The sequence below is a fragment of the Mesoplodon bidens genome, assembly GCF_964165515.1.
Source record: "Mesoplodon bidens genome assembly, chromosome: 19".
Lineage (NCBI taxonomy): Eukaryota > Metazoa > Chordata > Mammalia > Artiodactyla > Ziphiidae > Mesoplodon > Mesoplodon bidens.
Genome location: NC_138179.1, coordinates 37,322,532 through 37,339,617, shown reverse-complemented (window position 1 = coordinate 37,339,617; position 17,086 = coordinate 37,322,532). Strand labels below are relative to the sequence as shown.

At 48.1% G+C, this 17,086-nt stretch overlaps 1 protein-coding gene across 6 annotated transcripts in view; it reads left to right on the top strand.

Moving 5' to 3' along the window:
• The window catches only part of SLC39A11 (solute carrier family 39 member 11), a 382,284-nt gene that overhangs the window by 91,247 nt on the left and 273,951 nt on the right, over positions 1–17,086 (top strand). The window lies entirely within an intron of this gene.

Genomic DNA, 17,086 nt, shown 5'->3' with positions numbered 1-17,086 from the left:
TAGCAGCTGTCTCAGGACTTGTAAATAAGTATTTCCAATAAGATAATATTTACGAAGGGCTTAGCACAGAGCTTTGCTGGCACTAATTAAATATTCTCTTTCTCTCCTCCTCCTCACCCTTGAAAGACCTTATATTATAGACATTATCATTTTTTTTCTGGCTGCGCTGGGTCTTTGTGACTGCCCGCGGGCTTTCTCTAGTTGCGATAAGCGGGGGCCACTCTTCTTTGCGGTGCGCCGGCTTCTCATTGCAGTGGCTTCTCTTGTTGCGAGCACAGGCTCTAGGCGCACGGGCTTCAGTAGTTGTGGCTAGTGGGCTCTAGAGCTTGGTAGGTGTGGTGCACGGGCTTAGTTGCTTTGCAGCATGTGAGATCTTCCTGGACCAGGGATCGAACCCGTGCCCCCTGCATTGGCAGGTGGATTCTTTTTTTTTTTTTTTTTTTTTGTGGTACGCGGGCCTCTCCCGTTGTGGAGCACAGGCTCCGGATGCGCAGGCTCAGCGGCCATGGCTCACGGGGCCAGCCGCTCCGTGGCATGTGGGATCCCCCCAGACCGGGGCACGAACCTGTGTCCCCTGCATCGGCAGGCAGACTTTCAACCATTTGCGCCACCAGGGAAGCCCCTGCAGGTGGATTCTTAACCACTGTGCTACCAGAGAAGTCCCCAAGACAGTTTCAAACGTGTAATAAAGTGGAGCGAATCCTATGAGGCAGCCCAGGTACCCGCCACCCAGCTGCAATCATCATTGACGTTTTGCTAATCTCATTTCACGTGTTTCCCCCTCCTCCCCCCCATATTATCGGGAGGTGGAATACTGTGTAAAAGCAAATCTTAGACATCATGTGATCTTACTTGTAAATTCAATGCACAACTCTAATTGAATAACTCTCTCTCTCTTTCTCTCTCCCTTCCTTCCTCTCTTTCCTTCCTTCCTTTCTTTCCTTCCTTCCTTCTTTCTCTTTCTTTCTTTCTTTCGTTCGTTCTTTTTCTCTCTCTCTCTCTTTCCCTTTCCTTCCTCCCTTCCTCTCTCTCTCTTTCTTTCTTTCTTCCTCCTTTCTCTTTTTCTTTCTTTCTTGCCTCACCACGCGGCTTGCAGGATCTCAGTTCCCCGACCAGGGAATGAACCTGGGCCACAGCAGTGAAAGCACTGAATCCTAACCACTAGGCAACCAGAGAACTCCCTGAATGACTTTTTTTTTAAAAAAACATAGTCATCATGGTATTATCACACCTACCAAAATTAATAATTCCTTATTATTATCCAACACTTAGCTCACATTCAAACTTCTGCCATTTTTAAAAAAAATTGTCTTCTAAAATTGTTTTCTTAGAATCAGGATATAAACAAGATTTTCATATTGAATTAGTTTCAAACTGAATCTTTTTGGTCCCTTTTATTCTTTAACAGTACCCCCCACCAGCCCCCCTGCCCCGTGGCCTTTTTTCCCCATGCTAGTAATATGTTAGAGAAACTGGATCATTCATCTGTAGAGTGTGCCACATGCTGACTTTGGCAGATTGCTTCCTTATGGTGCTGTTGAACTTGTTCCTGTGTCCCCTGGGTCTCCTGTAAGCTGGGAATTGGACCTCAAGGCTTACTTAATGCAGATTCCATTTTCCAGGCATGAATCACATGAATCACTGTCATAGTGGTGCTATGTATTCCAGTCGCATCAGTCACATCAGAAGGCATGTTAATATGTGGTTTTCCCGTTTGGTTGCTCAGAATTTGGTTCCTTTCTCCTCTTTTTGTAGTTCTGTGATCTGCAACACCTGACCCGGGTGTGGGACCTCCCGAAAGTTCTCTAAGTCAGCAGCTGTGAGACTGGCATCCGTGGAGACATTCTGGGTGTTTCACAGGGCATGGAGAGTGGTCACAGAATCAATTCCCAGGTCCTCAGCTTCCAGTTTTGTTCTCTTTCCCCAAACGGCTCTGCCTGAGAATATACCTCAGTGGCAGGTTCTGTCTTCCCACCTTCCCCGACACAGTTGTCCTCTCCTACTTCACGAAAGGAAGATGCACTTTTGCCTTCGTTCCTTGTCTTTGGGTAGCAACATCTCCATGCAGAGATGGAGGGACCCTTGGCATGTTGGTGCTCGGGTGGAGATAGTGAAGGACTTGAACCACTGATCGCTGGACACAAATCCTTTAGCAATTCGGAGACTGTCCCGTCCTTTGAATCAAACTGTTAGCAGAGAAATCCTTTAATGTAGGGAATTCCCTGGTGGTCCATTGGTTAGGACTCAGCACTTTCACTGCCAAGGGCCTGGGTTTGATCTCTGGTCAGAGAACTAAGATCCCGCAAGCTGTGTGGAATAGCCAAAAAAAAAAAAAAAAAGAAAAAAAAGCCTTTAATGTAAATTTCCATGGTGGACCACTCTGGGATTTTGAGCCTCCTTGGATAGAGTTCAAAGAACAAAATGACAATATTATAACATATCTATTTTTTTCTATCTTCTTTACATGAACACGTTTTCTCTTTGTTTACTTTAAGAAAAGAAAGAACCCAAAGAAAAATAGAAATAAAATTGATGCTTAGCCCTGTCTTATTCTAGTGATAACTTCTTAATGTTTATTCACAGTTATATGAATGAATTGAAAAAATAAGAAAAAAAGCCTCATCCATGAGAATATGCATTTCCAAGGATATTTTACTTTTGAGTGTCTAGTAATTATGAAACAGCATATTCAATTTTTGTTATTATGAATGTGTTCTCAACCACTAATAGTTCTAAATTTATTTATTTATTTATTTATTTATTTATTTATTTATTTATGGCTGGGTTGGGTCTTCATTGCTGCGTGCAGGCTCTCTCTGGATGCGGCAAGTGGGGGCTACTCTTCATTGCAGTGCGTGGGCTTCTCATTGTCATGGCTTCTCATGTTGCGGAGCATGGGCTCTAGGTGCGTGGGCTTCAGTAGTTGTGTCACACAGGCTTCAGTAGTTGTGGCTCGCGGGCTCTAGAGCGCAGGCTCAGTAGTTGTGACGCATGGGCTTAGTTCCTCCATGGCATGTGGGATCTTCCCGGACCAGGGCTCAAACCCATGTCCCCTGCATTGGCAGGAGGTTTCTTAACCACTGCGCCACCAGGGAAGCCCCTCGACCACTAATGTTTTAATGGTCACTCAATCCAGGAAATTGTTATTTAAGCAGTTGGAGCCCTAGGCTCACAGGGAATTTTAAAAAATTAAATGGAAATGAATAGAAATATTTTTTTGCAAAGCAGTATGATAAAGAAACCAGTGACAGACTTTCTAGCATAAAATGTAGGTTGCTCTAGGATAAAGTTCTGTGGGGAAATTCAACTGAAGTACAAATCAAGGAGAAAAAAGAATGTTGTACATTTTTTGACTTTTGAAGAAGAGCTTGCACGTATGGTTTTGCGTGTAGAATGTAACCCTCGAACAGAAAAGTGCCTTAGACATAAACGCACAGCTTAGTTTGTGTATATTTTTAAGTGGATAATGGGAGAGTCAAATCCCTGTGCTGTTTATTTTCATTTATTTATTTGGCTGCAACGCGTGGCTTGCAGGATCTTAGTTCCTCCGCCAGGGGTTGAACCTGGGCCCCGGCAGTGAAAGTGCTGGGTCTTAACCACTGGACCACCAGGGAACTCCCTCTCTATGCTGTTTAGATCCCACTGGGTCCATTTAAACTACCGATGAAACGGTTTTATTTAAAAACATCAATATTTACATGCCAGAATTTATGTCTTTTGCGACTCTTTAAATTTGAGATGAAAATATTTATTTTTTATTTTTATTTTTTGAATTTTATTGAAATATAGTTGATTTACAGTGTTGTGTTAATTTCTGCTGTATAGCAAAGTGATTCAGTTTTCCATATGTATATTCTTTTTCATATTCTTTTCCATTATGGTTTATCACATGATAGTGAATGTAGTTCTCTGTGCTATACAGTGGGACCTTGTTGTTTATCCATTCTGTATATAGTAGTTTGCATCTGCTAATCTCAAACTCCCAATCCATTCCTCCCCCATCCCCCTTCCTCCTTGGCAACCACAAGTCTGTTCTCTGTTTCTGTGAGTCTGTTTCTGTTTCGTACATAAGTTCATTTGTGCCATATTTTAGATTCCACATATAAGTGATATCATATGGTATTTGTCTTTCTGACTTACTTCACTTAGTATGATGATCTCTAGGTTGGTCCATCCATGTTGCTGCAAATGGCATTATTTCATTCTTTTTTATGGCTGAGTAATAGAAAACATTTTAAATGCCAATTTCAAAATGAGTGAGAGGATACCTAGTTTTTCAAAATTCTTGTAGAGTTTACACAGATACAGAGTTTACAGAACTGTGTTTTGTGCTGACCTGCCACTTGGGTGTCCTGATCTAGTTTACTCTTTTAGGCCAAAAGCCTGTGTGAGATTTATATAACAAAAGACAAAACCCAAGATGAAACAAGGAGGGAAACAAACAAACAAAAAACAGGTAGAGTATACCAGTCTTCAGGACATGTAAGAATGAATTTGGGAGCATGAAAACAGGAAAATTTAAGAGTTCCTTAAAAAACATCATTAGACCAGTGTTTTATGTTCTTTTCTGAGGATCTAAAATAGTTTTACTTCTGAGTTTTAAAATAGTTGGTGGAAAAAAAGAGATTCTAAAAGTTATCTTTGTGTCTTTATTAGAAAATAAGTCATTTATTTTTCTAACAGTGACCTTGAGAATATGCTAGTTGCACAGAGGAGCTCCTGACCAGTCTCCCGATGCAGGGAGAAAAGTACAAGCTTGGTGGGAGAGACAGCTGGGACTCAAACTCAGGAAAATTCAGTGGCATTGGTGACTAGAAGTGGATTCTCATAAATGCCTCCCCAAACTAGAGGAAGGCAATAGATCCCCAGTAGTCCAAGCTGTAATAATTGCTTGTACTTATCATGGACCGATTTATATTTAATACAGTAAACCTACCGCGCACCGCAGCAAAGAGTAGCCCCCTGCTCGCCGCAACTAGAGAAAGCCTGTGTGCAGCAACGAAGACCCAATGCAGCCATAAATACATAAATAAGATAAATAAAATTTTAAAAAATCTTAAAAAAAAAAAGACAAGAAAATCCCCTTATCTTTCCTACTGGCTTCCCAGAGGTCACCGCCATTAACCCTGAGTGTGTATCTTTGGGGAACTTTTATGACGCACGTACAAAGTGTCAGGATGGTTAGATGTGCCATAGTGCCTGATACCCTAAAGGCTTTGCTTCTTCAACACTGCTTTCGGGTGCTTTGAATCTAGAAAAAGGGAAACCTGGCCATCAGACATTTGACTGGGGTCCCATTGTACCTTGCACAGACATAACATGTTTCTACAGTCCTGCATACATTTAGGTATGTGTCATATGTATATTAAAATCTGTCTCTAATATAATGCTGCAGTGACATATTAATACAGTATATAACTGTGCACTGCAGCAAGTGTTTCTGTGAGAGAGATTCCCAGGACAAAGGACATAGGTATTTTTTTTTAATTTATTTTTATTCTTAAAAAGTATCACTTAGATGTTGCATTTATTTTATTTATTTTTTATTTGTGGCTGCCTGCGGGCTTTCTCCAGTTGCGGCGAGCGGGGACCACTGTTCGCTGCGGTGCGCGGGCCTCTTACTGCAGTGGCTTCTCTTGTTGCGGAGCACGGGCTCTTGGCACACGGGCTTCAGTAGTTGTGGCACGCGGGCTCAGCAGCTGCCGCTCGTGGGCTCCAGAGTGCAGGCTCAGCAGCTGTGGCACATGGGCCCAGTTGCTCCGTGGCATGCGGGATCTTCTCGTACCAGGGCTCGAACCCGTGTCCCCTGCCTTGGCAGGCGGATTGTTAACCACTGCGCCACCAGGGAAGTCCGTCTGATGTCTCTTTTTCTGTGAACTAACTAGGAATCTCTAAATCAGTGTATATTCTCTCTCAAGGAGGAAACACTTGTGTGGAATAAATATGACCATGAAACTGCGGAAGAGAAAGATAGGCTACCAATCAAAAAGCTTACTTCTAGGCATGAAAAGGCAATTTAATATCTATTATTTAATCCCATAGGGAGCTGGCTCCTTATGAAAGACGTGATTTTTCTTAAGGAGATTTTGGCTGAGTCTGCTTTTGTGCCACAAGTGGTGAGTGATGTTTTCTCCAAATAACTGGCTCGCTGTTGGAAGTTAATGATGCTCTTCAGTGATGGCCTTTGAGTCTGGAAAGATGATAGTGACCAGCTGTTCTCCATTTCCGTGGAGAAATGGATGGGAAGAAATGGACTTAAATTGTAGCATGAGAGATTCTGGGAGGAGATTCCAGCCAGATCCATTGGAAAGGTTTCTTCTAGAGTAAATAAGAGAGAGAAAAGGGCCAGGGGTGCAGAGTAGCCATTGAATTGGGCTTCGGAAAGCCTAGCTTTTATACTCCTGGCTCTACAGCTCCTGGATTACGAAGTAATAATTGCTGTTACCTTTTCTCCTTCTTCCTGCCTGAGAGATAGGGAAGCCTGATATGTCCTAATGGAGATTTTTCAATGTGAGGTCTTTTGGACCACATTGAAATGGGCCGGGCCACCACCAGACAGTATGAGTACTCTAATGGGCTCTGATGAGGCTCCTGCAAAGATCATTGCTGTCTGTTTCTCTGATTTTCCCCTTTATGAGGCTGAGTGAGATGAAGGGCCCCTGATGACCTCCTGGGGATGCTGAAGCTGTGTGGACCTTGAGCAGGTTCCATCCCCAGCATCCCTTGGACTGTGGACAGGTTGGTTACCTTGGAAGTTTCATGGCAGTTGTCCCATGCGGACTCCTCTCTTAAATCTACTTTTTCAAGACTTGAGGAACCAAGGAGCCCCAGGGCCTCCTAGATTTTACTCTCTGCAGCTTTTCTCTTGCACTGGGATGCAGAGACCAGGGAGGTGATGTTGGTCTGTTCTAGGGCTAAGGCCGCCCTTTTAGTGGGCGCTCAGGGCAGGGAGGGCATATTCCAGGGTGGGCTTGGTGGGACCTTGAGCCACCTGTCACAGGGGTCTCATTTGACAAGGTGGGTGTGGCCCAGTGCAGGAAGAAGATGTGGGGCTGGGCCCTCCTCTTTTCTTTTTTTTGGCCGTGCCACATGGCATGTAGGATCTTAGCTCCCCGACCAGGGATCAGACCTGTGCCCCCTGCATGGGGAGTGGGGAGTCTTAACCACTGGACCACCAGGGAAGTCCTAGGAAGGGCCCTTCTCTAACCAGGACTATTCACTATTCAGGATGCTTGTCGTTAAGGGGCACCTGCCACTTCTCCACAAGGCACTTGCTTTTTAAAGGTCTCAAATGACCAATTTCCGGTGGGAAACTTCTGTGTCTCAGCTGAGTGTCCTCAAGCCATGCCAAGGCCAGGCAGGAGACACTGAACGCATCACAGTGGACAAGCCTGATATTTGGCCAGCGCCCCCGGCCCCCAGACAGTAGTGGTTCCTGTGGGCACGAGGACAATATGGTGACAGCTCTGCCCCCTGGCCCTCCCCTCACCCTGTGCGCACGTGCGGGGCAAGATGAGGCTCTTCCTTCCCAGCACATCCTGACTCCACATTGTGGGGGGGAGCGAGGTCTTGCTGCAGGGGGAGGTGGGTGGCGAGGCGAAAGGGGAAGAGAGGAGAAAGGGAAGAAAAACACTCGGGAAGGAGACAGATGATGATGATTATCCTTATTGTCTTTTTTCTTTTCCATTTCATGCTTCACACTTCCAGCGCCCTTGTAAGCAGTGCAGGGGAGGAAGTGATACTTGTTACCTTCTCTCTGCGGTGATGGGAAGGAACCGTGTTTGTGTTGGTGGCAGAGCCCACATGTCTGAGCATCTGGGGTGGGGCGGCCCGGAGCCTGCCCAGGGCCCTGGACGGACGTTGTTACCTCCCGGCCCCCGTCGTGCCCCATCCCCTGTCCTCTCCTTCCCCACGTGCATCCTTGGGCAGCCTCCACTCTCATGGCCTGGCAACCCGTTTCCCGCTTTCTTCCTCTGCTTTTCCTTGTGGTCCTGGGCTGACTCTACAGTTGGGCCAGGGCACCATCCTTGGGAATATCTGTGCCTCTTTGTCTGGGGGCCTCCTCCCCTGATCCCATGAAGGAGGAGGTGTGAGTGTATGTCAGTGGCCAGCAGGGCTGCAAATAGTCAGATGTGAGTGCCCCAAAGTCACAGTGACTCCTCCCCTCTCATCCCCTCCCCTCTCATCCCCTCCCCTCCCATCCCCTCCCCTCCCCTCTCATCCCCTCCCCTCCCCTCCCCTCCCCTCCCCTCCCCTCTCATCCCCTCCCCTCCCCTCCCCTCTCATCCCCTCCCCTCCCCTCCCCTCTCATCCCCTCCCCTCCTCTCCCCTCCCCTCCCCTCCCCTCCTCTCCCCTCCCCTCCCCTCCTCTCCCCTCCCCTCCCCTCCTCTCCCCTCTCCTCCCCTCTCCTCCTGTATTCCAGGAACTGTGTCAAGTGCTGAGCAGTTGAAAAAGTGCCAGGAGAGAGAGTCTCTGTCTTTAAGGGAGTTCTGATCTAGTGGAGGGGTGGGCACACTACACCAGTGGTCCAAGTCCAGCCCTCTGTCTGTTTTTTTTTTTTCCCCACTGTCTGTTTTTGTGAATGGAGATTTATTGGAATCCAGCCACGCCCATTTGTTTACATATCAATATTATCAGCAGCTGCTTCTGCATTACAACAGCAGCCCTGAAGAGCTGCAGCAGGACTGCGTGACCTGCAAAACTATCTGGCTTTTTTACCGAAGTTTGCTGATCCCTGATGTAGTTGCAGGTAGGTGATGGGCCATGGGGACCACAGCTCTGTGCTGTGCAGGGCCCCAGGCTGGAGGTCGTGGAACGTTCCCTGGAGTGTCCGATGTTCCCGAGTCGGTGATTTCCTGGGGGCCTGGGTGTTGCTCCTGAAGTCAATGCTACCGCTTCCCTTTGCTGGAAGGGGGCCTTTAAGAATCTCCAGGGAGGGGCTTCCCTGGTGGCGCAGTGGTTGAGAATCTGCCTGCTAATGCAGGAGACACAGGTTCGAGCCCTGGTCTGGGAAGATCCCACATGCCGCGGAGCAACTAGGCCCGTGAGCCACAACTGCTGAGCCTGCGCGTCTGGAGCTTGTGCTTCGCAACAAGAGAGGCCGCGATAGTGAGAGACCCGCGCACCGCGATGAAGAGTGGCCCCCGCTTGCCAGAACTAGAGAAAGCCCTCGCACAAAAACGATGACCCAACACAGCAAAAATAAATAAATTAATTAATAAACTCCTACCCCCAACATCTTCTTTAAAAAAAAAAAAAAAAAAAGAATCTCCAGGGAATGGCTTTGCAGTGAAGAGTGATGAGTTATGTGGACCCTTTTGCTCCGTTGTCCTTGTCACATAAGGCACGCTGTGGCCATCAAGACGGACAGCCACGGATGAACCTGTGCAATTTGAGATGGTGAAATAAAGCCAGGTGTCCCCCAGCTCACAGCGAACTCAACTTTGCCACTGTCACTGGCATCCATGGTCTAGCAGAGTGAGCTAACTTGGCCTAGCGTCCTTGGTGGTTTGATTCCAGGGAGCTCTCTGGCTTTGGGGAAGCTCCCTTCCTTCCGATGCAGTGGTTTGCCACCCTGGATGCACGTTAGAATCACCTGGAGAGATGTGAAAAGCCCATGCCCTGGATGCACCCTGGACTACATCAGAATCTCCAGGGGGTGGGATGAGGCTTCAGTAGTTTCTAGAGCCCTCCCCCTTCAGTAGTTCCTAGAGCCCCCTCCCCCCTCCACCTCCCGTCCCTGTGATTGCATGGTGCCAAAGCTGAGAGCCCCTGTTGTGATGGGACCATGGTTTAGTGAAGGGTGAGCTGGTATTTCGAAAGATCAGACTCCCTTCAGAGGCTCCATGCATCTGTGGGGCTAAGGATCCAGCTTAGCCAACACGTTGGGTTGGGGTCATGGTTAGAGGAGCACTGGACGTGGAGGATGGGGCCTTGGAACTTGGACGGGGAGCCCAGGAGGAGGCTCCTGCCTCTGATCTCCATGGAGGCTGCCATGATGGAGTCCACCATGCACTTGGCAGTTGGCTCCCAAGGCTGGCTGGTTTTGATACCAGCCTGGGGTGGAAGGGGACAGTTGTTGTATGAGAGAGGTGTATTTTCCAGTTGGTCAGGCGATGGTGGACATCCGCCATCTGGGAACTCAGGCTCTTCCTCGGGGCTCCTTGGCCCTCACAAATCAAAGATGGGAGGCAGAATCTTTACTGTCTGGAGACCTTGAGCTTGAGTGTAGATTCTCCCTTCATGCACTGTCCTCCTTGGATCACATACTGCGTCTGAAAAAAAAAAATCTCAGGGCTGGTGGGCCCTACTGGGAGTCATCTCAGGCACCCTCTGCCATCAGACAGGGCAGTTATTTCACCCAGTCCACACAGATGGTGGGAGCACAGCTTGTTCCCAAAGACTTTTGCGAAGAAAGACTTTATACACATTTTTTGGGGGGTGATCTGAGTGTTTAGCTAGCTTATTAGAAACTTATCTAACCTAAATGTCTTCTGCAATTTAAATAAAAGAGAGGGAGTAGCTGACATCATTTTTCATAGGTGTCTTAGTACAAATCACATTAAAAAGCATGTATCGAGTGTCAGCTCTTTTGCAAGATACTCTGAGCACAAGGGATCAGAGTTAATAACGGTTAAGTTTTGTCCTTGAGCCTTCACATGCCAGGACCATATCTATACACGTTATTCACATAGCGCTTTGTGCCAAGGCTGGTGTTGGGTGGCGTGTTACTGCTTTTCCCCAGTGGCTAGTTCACAAGGGGGGAGAGGAGCGAATAATCAAAGCTTTGTGAAGGGCCCGTGTGAGTTTAGAGATGGCCCAAACACGTATTCTCTTCACAGAAAAGCCCTTTGTCTTGGACCAGAAGGTGGGAGCAGGGAGAGAATCATCTTCAGGCCAAGCCATCTCACCATTTCCTGAGCACCTACTGTGTATTTATGGGGAGTATGCAAAGAAGTAAGATATAATCCCGCTCTGGGGGTGGTTTAAGGTGGGTTAGGGAAGAGAGGTCATATTCACCTGTAATCAAGAGACAGGTCAGCCTGTGGTTGTAAAAAGGTAATTGATGAAAGGTGATGGGAGCCCCCTGGGACAGGGAGGTTATTTCTAGTTGGGGAATAGAGAGCACTTCTTTGTGGACGAAGCTCAGGTTGGAAGGATCCGTAGAGTCTGGGGGTGGGGAAGGAGGAGGGGAAGGAAATGAATTATAGGCGGAAGAACAGCAAACTGGAAGTACAGAATGGAAAATACAGGAGTGGTGATTGGTTTGGTTGGAAGGTGGTGCCAGAAAGGTAGGCTGGGGCCCGATGTGACCAACCTGGGGTCCTGTGGAAGGGAGTTGGTGATCTGTTCTCTAGATCGATGGAGGAGACCCTGGAGGTTTTTGAGAGGGTGACATCAGAGCTGTGCTTTCAGGAAGCACATTCTGTTGGTAGCAGATAACGTGGCCATAGGGGGCATGGAGGGGGAGACTGGCTGTGGGCAGGCAGGCTGGAGGCTCTTGCATTACTTTAGGTGATACCTTGACTTACTGGAACCCTTGACTTTGGGCAGAGGCAGAGGAGTTAGGAGGGGAGACAGCAAAAGACATTCCTGCTGGAGAACTCAGGGGCTTGGCAGTCCTTTGATTATGAAGGTAGCCCAGGAGGTTCAAGCCAATCAGAAGTACTGTGTTCCTGGGGCTACCTCCCCTGGGGTTGTTAGAGAATTTAGCTTCCCCATCCTGGCTTAAGGGCTGAGGGGGACTCTCCCAGAATTGGGGAGGTGGGGAGGGGTCTCTTAGGTTTACATCAGGCTTTTCTCATTTGAGTGGGTTTGTACTTTGGAATCTATGTGTTGGGATGGTCTCCATGGCAACCTGCCCCCTACAGCTAGTTGTACTGATGGTGATGCTTCCTGCTGCTCACTCTGTTTTTAGTGACCTGTATCCATTAGGATTAGGTTTGACTGAGAGTAACTGAGACCCAAAAATAGTGACTTAAATAAGAAAGACTCCTCTGATGTAGAAGAAATCCAGAGACCGTGGCTGGGAACATAGTTCCATGGAGTCACCACGGATCTAGACTCCTTTTTTTGCTCGCTGCTTTGCCCCAGATGGGATCCTTTCTCTTTCTGGCCCAAGGTAGCTGCTAGAGCTCAGGCCATCACATCTGCCTTCCAGGCAGCAAAATGGCAGGAGGGAGGGAGATTCCTTGCAGGTCTTGCATGACAGCCCCATTTACAGCTCATTGGCCAGAACTTATTGGTAAGACCTCATCTAGCTGCAAAGAAGGCTAGGATACATGGTCTTTACACTGGGATTCTGTTACTGAAGGAGAGAGAACAGTGGAAACTTGAGCAGGCAGTTAGCACTCTCGGCCATAGAGCCTAGTGCAGAGAGAGCTTTGAGCCCTAAGATATCACTGATTTACCTTCTCTGTGTACATTTTCTATATGCTCTTTTAAAAAATGGGCTGTGTTATTTCTTTCTTTAATTTCTTTTGAAATGGAGGAGTAATACACAAACTTGGTAAGGAATTCAAGTAGTACAAGGGTGCACAGTAAAAAAATAAGTCCCTCCGTCTCTTTGCATCAGGCAGGGCCTTGTGGGGGGTGGCTGTGGGTCACGAATGATGAAAAACCTAACTCAATCTGGCATAAGGAAGAAAAGACATGTATTGGTCCATGCAATTAAAATGTCCAGGCGTGGGGACTTCCCTGGTGGCGCAGTGGTTAAGAATCCACCTGCCAATGCAGGGGACATGGGTTCGAGCCCTGGTCCGGGAAGATCCCACATGCCATGGAGCAGCTAAGCCCATGCACCACAACTACTGAGCCCACGTGCCACGACTACTGACGCCCGCGTGCCTAGAGCCTGTGCTTCGCAACAAGAGAAGTCACCGCAATGAGAAGCCCGCGCACCGCAAGGAAGAGTAGCCCCCGCTCGCCACAACTAGAGAAAGCCTGTGTGCAACAATGAAGACCCAACTCAGCCCCCCCCCACCAAAAAAAATGTCCAGGCATAGAACTGGCCTCAGAATCTGCTACACTCTGGATCAAAGGACATCACTGGGACCTGCTTTTCTCCATCTCCTGGCACTGCTTTTCTCTGTGTGGCTCCATTTTCAATAGTCTGTTCATATCCTCTCAGGCTCAACGTCCAGATGAGCGAGGTCTTTCTTTCACACCTCTTGGAGTTGAGTTTCATGGGCAGTGAGCAACTGACCTGACTTGGGTTATGTGTTCATCCCTGAATGCTAATCCCTGTGCCCATGGGGATGTGGCACGTGCCCTGTGGCCAGGGCTGGTCATGTGCCCTCTCCCCTGCATTAGATAAAAAGCAAAGACTAATCATGACTAATAATGGGGGGGGAGCAGAGATGATCTCTGCAAAGCAAAACCGAGGTACTGTCGCCAGTGCGGGGGTGATGGATGTTAAGTAGCCAGCACACAGCAGATGTGCCCCCACATTCCTCGGCTTGGTTAGAAACCACCCCAGGACGTCGTGACTGAAGTCAACAACATTCCATTATTCCTTATGATTCTGGGTCGGCTGCACTCATCTGGGTGGTTCTACTGGGCTCGCCTGGGGTCACTCGTGAGGGTGCAGGCATCTATCTGGCAGCTTGGCTAGGCTGGAGGGTATAAGAGGGCCTCACCCACGGTCTAGGGCCTTCACGCTACCAGTTGTCTGGCCCTCTGTCCACACGTGGGGTCTGTCCACCTCATGGGTCAGTAGCATAGTCCAGGCTTCCTTACAGGGCAGTGGAAGAGTTCAAGAACGTGCAGTTCAAGAAACTGCCAGGCCTCTGGAGGCCTGGACTCTACACAGAGTCACTCCTCCACGTTTTATTGGCCAAAGCAAGTTGCCAGGCCCCACGAGATTCAGGGAGGTTGGGAAATGCTCTCGTTCTTAGCAGGGGGAGCCAGCCTTTGCTGGCATCACGGCTCTGCTCTGCCGTCTCCCCCCTTCCCTTGCAGAGGGGAGGCCTGTTGACAGTCTCCCCTTCCAGAACCAGTCTTCCTCTTCTGTTGCCTAGTGCCTTCACTATTGCCATTTCCAGCAGTCACTGGTCTGCTTCACCGAACTCCCTTTGTCTTGTTTTTCCACCTGCCTCTTAGCTTCCCTCTGGACTTCCCACCCAGTGAGACAGAGTGCTGGCTTTCTGTGTTTCCATTCGGTTTGTTCAACACCCGAGGAAGAAATTCGAAGAGCCAGTGACGCTTAATTTGTTTTCTGCAAGCAACAGAGAAGCAAAGCCTTTATGGGAGGGATGAGTCATAGGTGCTCTGGCCTCCTGGGAGGAAAGGGCTCCGGCTCAGTTTTTCTCAGTACAAGGGCTACATTGTTCTAGAGGCAAGAATTAGCTATTGAGTGAGGTGGCATTCTGTGGCTAACAGTAGTATAATCTCCCTGGAATCTTTCTGTGGGGAGACACTTGGCTTCTTGAGAGTGGGTGTGTCCGGGCCGTGGATCTGGAAGAGACTTGGGTCAAATACTGCTTTTTTATATCCCATGCTTCAGCATTTCTTGGTTTCATCATCCTGTATAACCTGTATAACCTTGATTTTTTTTTTTTTGAGTCCCCAAATTTCCTTTTAAATTCAGGAAGCAATCTTCTTCCCTCTTTGCAGGGGAGTCCCCGCCTCATTTGGTGACCGTAAGTTATGGTTGTAAAGAGCCTTTTGCTGAGGGCGGGAGAGATGGAGAGAAAGCCCATCCCGGTGTGTCTCGGGCAGGTGTGTCTCGGGCAGGTGTGTGGGCAGCGCACTGGGTGGTGGGTGCCGAACTGTGGATTTTACTCCTCTCATTGCGTCCCCCTCCGGCCCCCCGACGAGGGTGGTGAGAAACGTGGAGCTCATGGGCTTTCTGTTTCTGAAGCTGTTTCTGGTCTTCTGTGAAGAAATCAACCACGACAGCCCTGGGGCTAAGTGAGTTAGTTCTCCAGGAGGGTGGAAAGAATATATACCTGTTAAATGTATAAACAAGGGGAAAACGGATTAGTATCGTATTTAAGGCAGGAGGAAGGGGCACAGAAGTCATTGCCTATGTATAACCTTTAAATAGCCATAGTCATGGGCTGAGCATCCTTGCTTGCTGCCTTTCCCAGGGCCTGGAGAGGTTTGTCGGACTCAGGGTCCAGGGTCAGATGTGGGATGGAGGTAGGGCCTCCCTCCCCACTCCCTCCCAACACCTCCCAGCCTGAAGAATCGGACCTCAGGAGTAATGTCTTCCCTGGGGGAGAGGAGCCCCTCTTGAGGCATCTGAGGCCAGGAAGCAGAGCTCTGAGCCGACGACGCAGTAGTAAAGAGAGTGTTAAGAGAGCGTTTGGGCTATAGGACAGGGAGTCCTGAGGTCTGGGGTGCATTTCTAGCTGAGCTGCTTACGGTCCCCATGATTAGTGGCAAGTCCTGTAACCTCCAGGCAGACATGTCACGGCTCCACCGAGACTGAAATCCTTCCCCTCCTACCTCGAGAAAATGGTGGGAGGAAAGATCCAGTCATGACTGTTTAATGCTTCTGTGCCCTCTGGAGCAAAGAGAGAATGAAATCCCAGGGAGACAAACATTTTAATAGCTTGCCCGTGGAAGCTGATCTTTGCTGTCAAGGTGCCCTGGCTTTCAATCCCACATCTGACTTGGGCTCGAGGCCAGGAGCTGATTCCCTCCTGGACTTGCAGATAGTGAAGGGAACAGAACCATCAGGCCTGATGGAGATTCAGCTGCTCGAGAATCATGCAATTGACAAGCAAGGGGAAGGGAAGACTTCATCTTACCTGTACACAGATTTTCTTTTCTTTTTCTTTCTTATTTTTTTTGCTATAGCATTTCATTTCTTTGGAAACCTTTCTGTTTCTGGTCTTCTGCGAAGAAATCAACCACGACAGCCCTGGGGCTAAGTGAGTTAGTTCTCCAGGAGGGTGGAAAGAATATATATCGGTTAAATGTATAAACAAGGGGAAAACGGATTAGTATCGTATTTAAGGCAGGAGGAAGGGGCACAGAAGTCACTGCCTATGCATAACCTTTAAATAGATTACCGGTTTGAATGTGCACAACACTTTGTAATTACGCATAAATAAATCCATGGGGAGGGGGGTGTCCACGTGTGCACTTCAGGGGACACTTGCATCTTAGGGGCTCCTGAGTCCCAAATACCATTGTATGACATTGGTGTTTTGCTTCATAATTTTCAAAGCCCTTTCCCATCCTTCATCTGACCCTCCCAGTAATCCTGTCGCTTGTAGGTTTTATTATTTGCATATAATAGATGAAGTGTGTGCCGTGTTCCATGCTGGACTCCTTTGTCTGACCTGTGCGTGGGATGCTTAGGGCAGGAGGGGAAAAAAAGGGAGCCTTCAGTGGTCCTCCTGCCCCCCCGCCCCAACCCAGGGCATGCCAGGGACTGTTTTAGGCACTGGAAATAAAACAGTGAACAGAGCAAACAAAAATTTCTGCCCTCCTGGGACTGTCACTCTAGGAGAGAGAGTCACATGATAAAGAAACTCTACAATGAAGCATACAGTATGTCTGACAGAGATACATGTGATGGAGAACAATAAAGGAAAGGAGGAAGATAGAGAGTGCCCTGGCAGGGGTGGGAGTCATGCATAGTGCAATTTTATTTTATTATTATTATTTTTTAAAATAAACAAACAAATTTATTTATTGTTTGTTTGTTTATTTATTTATTTTTGGCTGCGTTGGGTCTTCGTTGCTGCGCACAGGCTTTCTGTAGTTGCAGCGAGTGGGGGCTACTCTTCATTGCGGTGCGCGGGTGTCTCATTGCAGTGGCTTCTCTTGTTGCGGAGCTCTAGGTTCACGGGCTTCAGTAGTTGTGGCTCACAGGCTCTAGAGCACAGGCTCAGTAGTTGTGGCACATGGGCTTAGTTGCTCCGCGGCATGTGGGATCTTCCCGGACCAGGGCTCGACCCCGTGTCCCCTGCATTGGCAGGCGGATTCTTAACCACTGCACCACCAGGGAAACCCAGTGCAATTTTTAAAAGAGCAAATCAGTAAAGAGGCTAAGGAAGTATTCCTGACATACGGGGGGCTCTCAATATATATTTTTTGATGTAGCAAACAAGTGCTCAGATGGATGGATGG